The sequence below is a fragment of the Limulus polyphemus genome, unplaced genomic scaffold (genome assembly GCF_000517525.1).
Source record: "Limulus polyphemus unplaced genomic scaffold, Limulus_polyphemus-2.1.2 Scaffold2406, whole genome shotgun sequence".
Taxonomy (NCBI): Eukaryota; Metazoa; Arthropoda; class Merostomata; order Xiphosura; family Limulidae; genus Limulus; species Limulus polyphemus.
This window is the reverse complement of record NW_013668016.1, coordinates 153,111-159,923: the sequence shown is the minus strand read 5'-3', so window position 1 is coordinate 159,923 and position 6,813 is coordinate 153,111. Positions and strand designations below refer to the sequence as shown.

The window sequence follows — 6,813 nt, the reverse complement described above, 5'->3', positions numbered from 1 at the left end:
AATTAGTCATTTAAAAATAGTTCTAAAAACAATAACAGAATAGCAATACCAGTTAAAATTAGTCAGTGAGTACAATAACATTATATACTGAAAATACATTCAGACTATGTTCAAAACATTCTTCGTGGTATTATTTTTTGTTACAAAATATCTGCTTTACTTGTTGCACCTTTTGTGTATGTTCTTAGTTTCCTTCTGTAAAAACTAACAGTGATCTCCCATCATCACAGGATTCCATTGTCCTTGATATTGCAGTTCCATTGTAGAAATATCTTGGTGGAAGTGCTCACCATGCTCATCACTTACTGCACTTAGATCATTTGGAAAGAAGTCTAAATGGCAGTGTAAGAAGTGCATCTTTATTGATATCCTAGACCCCATTTTCTTGTAGTTCTAAATCATATCATCAGTCATCACAGCATAGTTTTCATCTACGTGATTTCCTAAGAAAGTTTTGACAATCAGTTTGAATGATTTCCAGGCAGCAAGTTCTTTCTGATTGAATACTGTTTCAAAATCATCATCCATCAACACTTCCCAAATCTGTAGCCTAACAAAGATACCTCTATTTTAATGATTTTTGGAAACTTGTCAGACTGATATCTGAAACCATTACCATCTTTGTTCATTCCTTTTATAAAATTCTTCATGAGTCCCAGTTTAATATGAAGTGAGTGAGGGCAGAAACACATTTTTGAGGATTCACTGAAGGTTGATATTCAATATCTTATTTCCCAGGTATATAATTCTCTTTCACTGGCCATTCCTTCCTTTTTCTTTCTTTTTTGAAATGATTTGTATCATCTCTGCTGTCCCAGAGAAACAAAAAGCAACAATGTTTGATATACCCACTCTACAATAACTTTTAGATCACCATTTATGTTCCTCCTGTGGTAATCATATTTGATGGCCTCAAGTATAATCTGCATGCTTTGGTAAGTTTCTATCATGTTCACAGCATTAGCAACACGAATTGATAGCTTAGTGTTCCCATTGTGTGAAAGTACAGCTTTCAGATTAACTTTAAATGTATCGATTAAAATCTCCATTCTTGAGGATGATGTTCAGTATCTAATTCTTTTATTAGTGTGTCAACCATTGTAAAGAAACACAAAGTATCTTGCATGTTGTAGTGGAAAGCAAGACTTTGATGGCAACTTTGGTGAATTGAAATTCTTGTTCCTGGAGCTAATAAGTTCCATTGCTGTAAATGAGAGCCAAGAAGTTTCTCATGCTGCTTTGATAGAGACAGGTCACAAATAATATCATTTAGCTCTTCTTCTGTGATCAAATGGGGCAGCTTATGTTGACGTGCAACAGGAATAGAATTTCTAGATGAAGATGATTAATTGTCTTCTTCACAGGATAACTCTTCTGTTTCCCATTTTGCTGGTGGATGTGGCACTGGAAGACCGTTTCCATGAAGTATTGGTTTCATTGCAGATGCAGTATCTGGATATTTAACATATTTTCTAGTTTTGCCAGAATATCAAGTAATATTAATTATGTAAAAATAACAATTAATTAGATGATAATTGGGTTCGTGCCATATCATGGGAACTGCAAATGACATACTTGCTCTCTTCTCATTCAGCCACTGTGACAAGACAGATGTGCAAACTGTACAACACACATGTGGAGCCAGTGTTTTTCTTGGTCACAGATTTTATACCCAAAATTGTGGTAGTAAGTGCTGTATTTGATGTTTTCCTTCATGAAACTAATATATTTTCCACAAATGTAGCAGAAACGGTTTGGGCGATTTTTGTAATTTTAGACTTTATTTGAAATGGAAGCAGTCATCATTTCAAATGTTTACCGAACTAGAGTTTAAAAGATTTAAAAAATAAAATTTTACAGAATTTGATTACATCGCGGGTAATGTGAAGAAGAAGATCGGACTTTGCTTCAGCTGTGTGCAGAGCAAGGCGAAGCGACCAACTGAGAGAGAGAGTGGCATCTGACTCCACCCCTTTTATGCTCAGTTGAGGGACTTCTTGAATGTTATAGCAAACTGAGCACATTAGGGTTTCATGATTCTTGGGTGGAGCAGGTGAGTGTGAGAATGAAGCAAAAGTGGTGCAATTTACTACAATTATATCAAGAACAAAGGGCATATCCATGAACAATATATTTAGAATTTTACACCAATGCAATACAGTCAATGTTTGAAGTTATCAAAAATATATCTTTTACCCGTTAACCCTATTGCTATAATGAGTTTTCCTCTGGTCAGGGTCAAAGGGCATGTCATCACATTTTTAGACTTACTGTACTGTGCAAAAGTGTTAGGACAAGAGAATATTTTATCATTCTTTCCATTTTATTGGGCTAATTCTTTCATGCCATTACAAAATGTAAATTTCAACACTTTTCATGATCACACGTTTCACTGATCCCTGTTGACAATTGAATGAGCCAGGGTGAGGATACTTATCATTTTTTAGAATTCCCATTTACTTGTACCAAGGGCATGTCATAAGGGTTCTGCTTGAATGAACATACTAATCAAATTTAGGGTCTGAAATAACTGTCATGGTACTCCATGCAGTGTCTTAACTATACAGAAAGGAGCTAGCATATGGTACTGGTATATGCTGGAAGGAATCAATTTAAAAGCACTTCACAAATAAACCTTTGTAAAAACAGTGTTTAACACTATTTATTAAGTTTTATTGTCATGCCATGGCCCAAAAAGCATATAGAGTTCGCATTAAAAACTAAACGTGATGTGGTTGGACTCTCCAACAAATTGCTGCAGACTTGAAATGCTTCCTAAACACTATCAAGTACACCCTAGATCGTGAGACTGAGACAGCTAAATTTTAAAATAGGAAAGGAAGAGGCAGAACACCTAAACTCAGTGATACTGATGTAAAGTATCTTTGTTTATGCAGAGTTTGGGACAAAAGGAAGGCTGCCACTGATCTCAAGCATGAGATAAATGACCATGTACCAAATGACAGAAAAGTGTCCAGATCTATAGTATCAAGAAGACTCAATGAGAATGGAATATTTGGTTGTGTAGCAGTTAAAAAGACCTTTACTTTGATCTCAAACTATTATCAAGAGACTGAAATTTACTAAAAAGTACAAAAACTGGACTGTTGATGATTGGAAAAGGGTGTTATAGACAAATGAGTCCAAGTTTGAAATATTTGGTTCAAAGCATAGGTTGCATGTCCAGCAGAAGAAAGGTGAAAGATAATTTTACCTCAAAGCATAGCACCCACCATGAAGCATGGGGGAGGCAGTGTGATGGTTTGGGGGTGTTTTTCTGCTGAGGCAACAGGAGATATTTGCAAGATAGGTGGAATAATGGACCAACGCCATCAGATACTGTACAACACACATGTGGAGCCAGTGTTTTTCTTGAATACAAATTAGATATTTGTGATGTCCAAGTAGAAAGACCAATATTGACAAGCTAGAATATAAAATAAGAACCCTTTTATTATTTCTATATGCTGAGATATCACTATATTTAGCTAATCAAACACTGTGGCCCCACCCACCTCTTCCATTTTTTTTTAAATACTTGTTAACATACATCTGCGTCACTCTATCATGTGTTTATAATGAGTCAAAAGCTCAGAATTTTCTCTACGGGATTTTCTCAGCCTCTTGAAGGTGGGAGTTTTCCAAGATTATATATTTTGTCTCCAAACTTGGAAGGAAAGGGTAAGTGGAAATATTTGAAAAACTATTTTTTTAGTCCCAAATACAGTTTTTGTTAGTAAGCCTGATAAATTACAGCAGAATTCTGTGATATTGGAAGAGTAATTTATAATTTTTTGTTATTTCAAAATGCATATGTAAAACCTAAAAAAAATTGTTTTACATACTCAACTTGCAAAATTTGGCAAGGCTTTGCATGCAAGGTATGGCAAGCGAGTACAAACTTCTTTGCAATCGTAAGTAGTAGAAATCACTGTTTTCTGTATTTATTTTATTTACTGTTCTATGTTTTAAGAAAAATAACTGAAATTTGAGAACTTATTTGTAAAAAGTAATAATACATATACGTATGTAATGTATTATAACTGAAATGTGACTGTATTTTACAAAATACTGGTCCACTTGAAGAAAGCCAAGACAGGTCACTTTGTAAAGGCCAGTTTTATACTATTGGATATGGTAGCATGAGTGCACATGCATTACGTCTTTGCAACTTCTGTAATGTTTGTCAGACACACCTGAAAATTCAATAGAATAAAAATAATAAATATATATAGATGTATAACGTTAGGAGATTTAAGCTATTTAGACTAAACATTTGTGGTTTCATGGTATTATTTGTAATCATCCTAGAATGAAAACATAAATTACATCTATTTCCTGATTGTTATGCTGAATACGAGGTTGGTCAAATCAACCAAATCCCATACAAAGATACAATAGTGAAAATAACAGATAAAATATAAATTAAAAAGAAAAACGTTTGATAATTATTTGGAGGTTGTAGATATTTCAAATGTGAAATTTGACAATTTTTTGATGTATAAAAGTATTTTTAATCTTACAATCAAAATTTCTTTGCATTGTTGGATAGTCAACAGTCGAAAAGAAAAAATTCAAATCATTACTTCAAAAATCTTAAACTTAATAAAAAATCAGATATTTTGTGTACAAAAGCCTTGTAATGTTTCTTGATAGTCTGCAAAATTTTGTGAAGATCTACATACTGTTTTAAAAGCTATAACTATAACAAGCACAAAATGGTTACGAGGTCAGTCCTTGGGATCAAGCCCGTTAGTGAGAGAGTTAAACTGTCAAAGTAAACTTAATTTCACAACATAAATCTATTGTACTGAGATGATTGCATGGTATTTCACATAATGCTTATAAAATATTGAAATATTACAATAACTCAAAATCTAGAGGTGATAGACAAATTCTGATAACATTTTTGAAATCAGCACCATCAGATTACTCTGAATTGGTTGAGGTTTCTCTAGTAGCCAATTTTTTGTTGTCTAGTGTAATCATTGTGAACTTCACAGATAGCCATATATACTTAAGGAAAATTTGTAAAAAATTTAATTGATTGAACATTATTGATAGAACACATGCTGAGTATCTATTTGCAGTCACACCTCTGTTTTTGTCTCTTATGGCTTGATCACAATCAACATAGAGGTCAGTTTTACATTTATTACACTTGACCCGAGCATGGATCCCTCTCTGTACTAGATGTGATAACAGTGCTTATAGTATTGGCCATACAGTCCCTGTGAATTTAAACATATGTTCCAGAAACAGGAACCTTTATGACATGTTCAGTCAGTTGTCTTGCTACAAAGATATTTAGGTAATGAGTGATAATGAAAGAAAAATCAAGGCCCTACATGTCTAGTGGGTGGAATACCCACATCATTGGCAGTGTTTCTGAATAGTGGCTGTATTCATCAGCTTAATAGTGTTGTAATGATATATATATATTACTTGGTATATATTGTGTCATGGGGTAAACTTATTCATATTAAACTTGCATATTTTTTTCACTATTTGTAAATTGCTGAAATTTCATTGCATAGTGCATTTCAGCAATTAAAAATCCACAAGATTTATTAGAAATTAAATGTTTTTTCATTAAACTTTTTTTTTTAGATACTTCATTCTTATTGTTAAGCAACACTTTTATAGGCTGCAAACAAAAAGTCTATGGTATTCATTCACTTCCTGTTTGACCTTACATATCCATCTGAACATTTTATATTCATAATAACCAGTAACTGGATAATAAAACTCTAAACTGGCAGCTTTAAAACATGGTATAACATTATTTAAACACATTTTGCATTCACCTTGGTTTGTTATACCAAACCACTAAATTCATTTGTAACTGATGTCTCAAGTTAAAAGTGAGATGATTCTATTACTAAATATTCATCAGCAGTTTATTTTTGTGTAACATCTGAGTGTCTGTTGTTATCCACAGGAAAGATTAGTAAATGACTGGGAAAAAAATTTTACATGTATTTTTCATATGTGTTTTTTTCCTGCAGTTGTGTGCTTGATGTTTTTCATAGAATGCATTGGCTTTGCTGTATGTTATCATCATTTTGAAGAACTAGTAAAGCTACTTTCAATAACAAGATTGATGCAGATTCAAGGAGAAAATTTGGTGGTGGTGGGGTATGTTTGGCAGTCCCCAAACCCCAGTTGAGTTTTCTCAGATTTGTCCACTTTTCACTTATATGAAACAATATGTAAACATCAAAGGAATATGGAAAAACTCCATAAAGAAGATGTTTGGGTGCCTCACGAACTCTCCAATGATCATCGTTTCCAACATGTGAATGTTGCTTCGTTTCTTCTGGCACGTAATACGCGTGAACCATTTTTGGACAGAACTGTCAATGGTGATGAAAAATGGATTCTCTATGTGAATATTAAATGCTCAAAACAATGGCTCAGTCCTAGACAGAAACCTGGACTCCATCCACAGAAAGTGATGCTTTGCATTTGGTGGGACATCAAAGGAGTAATTCATTTTGTACTCCTGAATCCACAGCAAACTGTTAATATAGAAATGAATAGTCAGCAACTGGAACATTTAAATCAAGTCCTTCATCAGAAACGCCCTTCCTCGTCAATGGAAAGGTGTTCTTCTTCTGCTAGACAATGCACCTTTGATGCAACACAAGATTATAGAGTTTGGTTGGGAAGTTCTCCCCAACCCACCATACCGTATTCTCCAGATATGGCATCATCATATTACCATCTTTTTCGTTTCGCTGCAACACCATCTTAATGGGAAAACATATGCAAATGTGGAAGGTGTTAAAGAGGCCATCAACATGTTTTTTG

The 6,813-nt window shown here is 33.8% G+C and overlaps 1 protein-coding gene across 2 annotated transcripts in view; it reads left to right on the top strand.

Moving 5' to 3' along the window:
- Positions 1–6,813, top strand: part of LOC106466870 (kelch-like protein diablo) — a 51,075-nt gene that overhangs the window by 23,235 nt on the left and 21,027 nt on the right. The gene's annotated exons all lie outside the window — the stretch shown is intronic.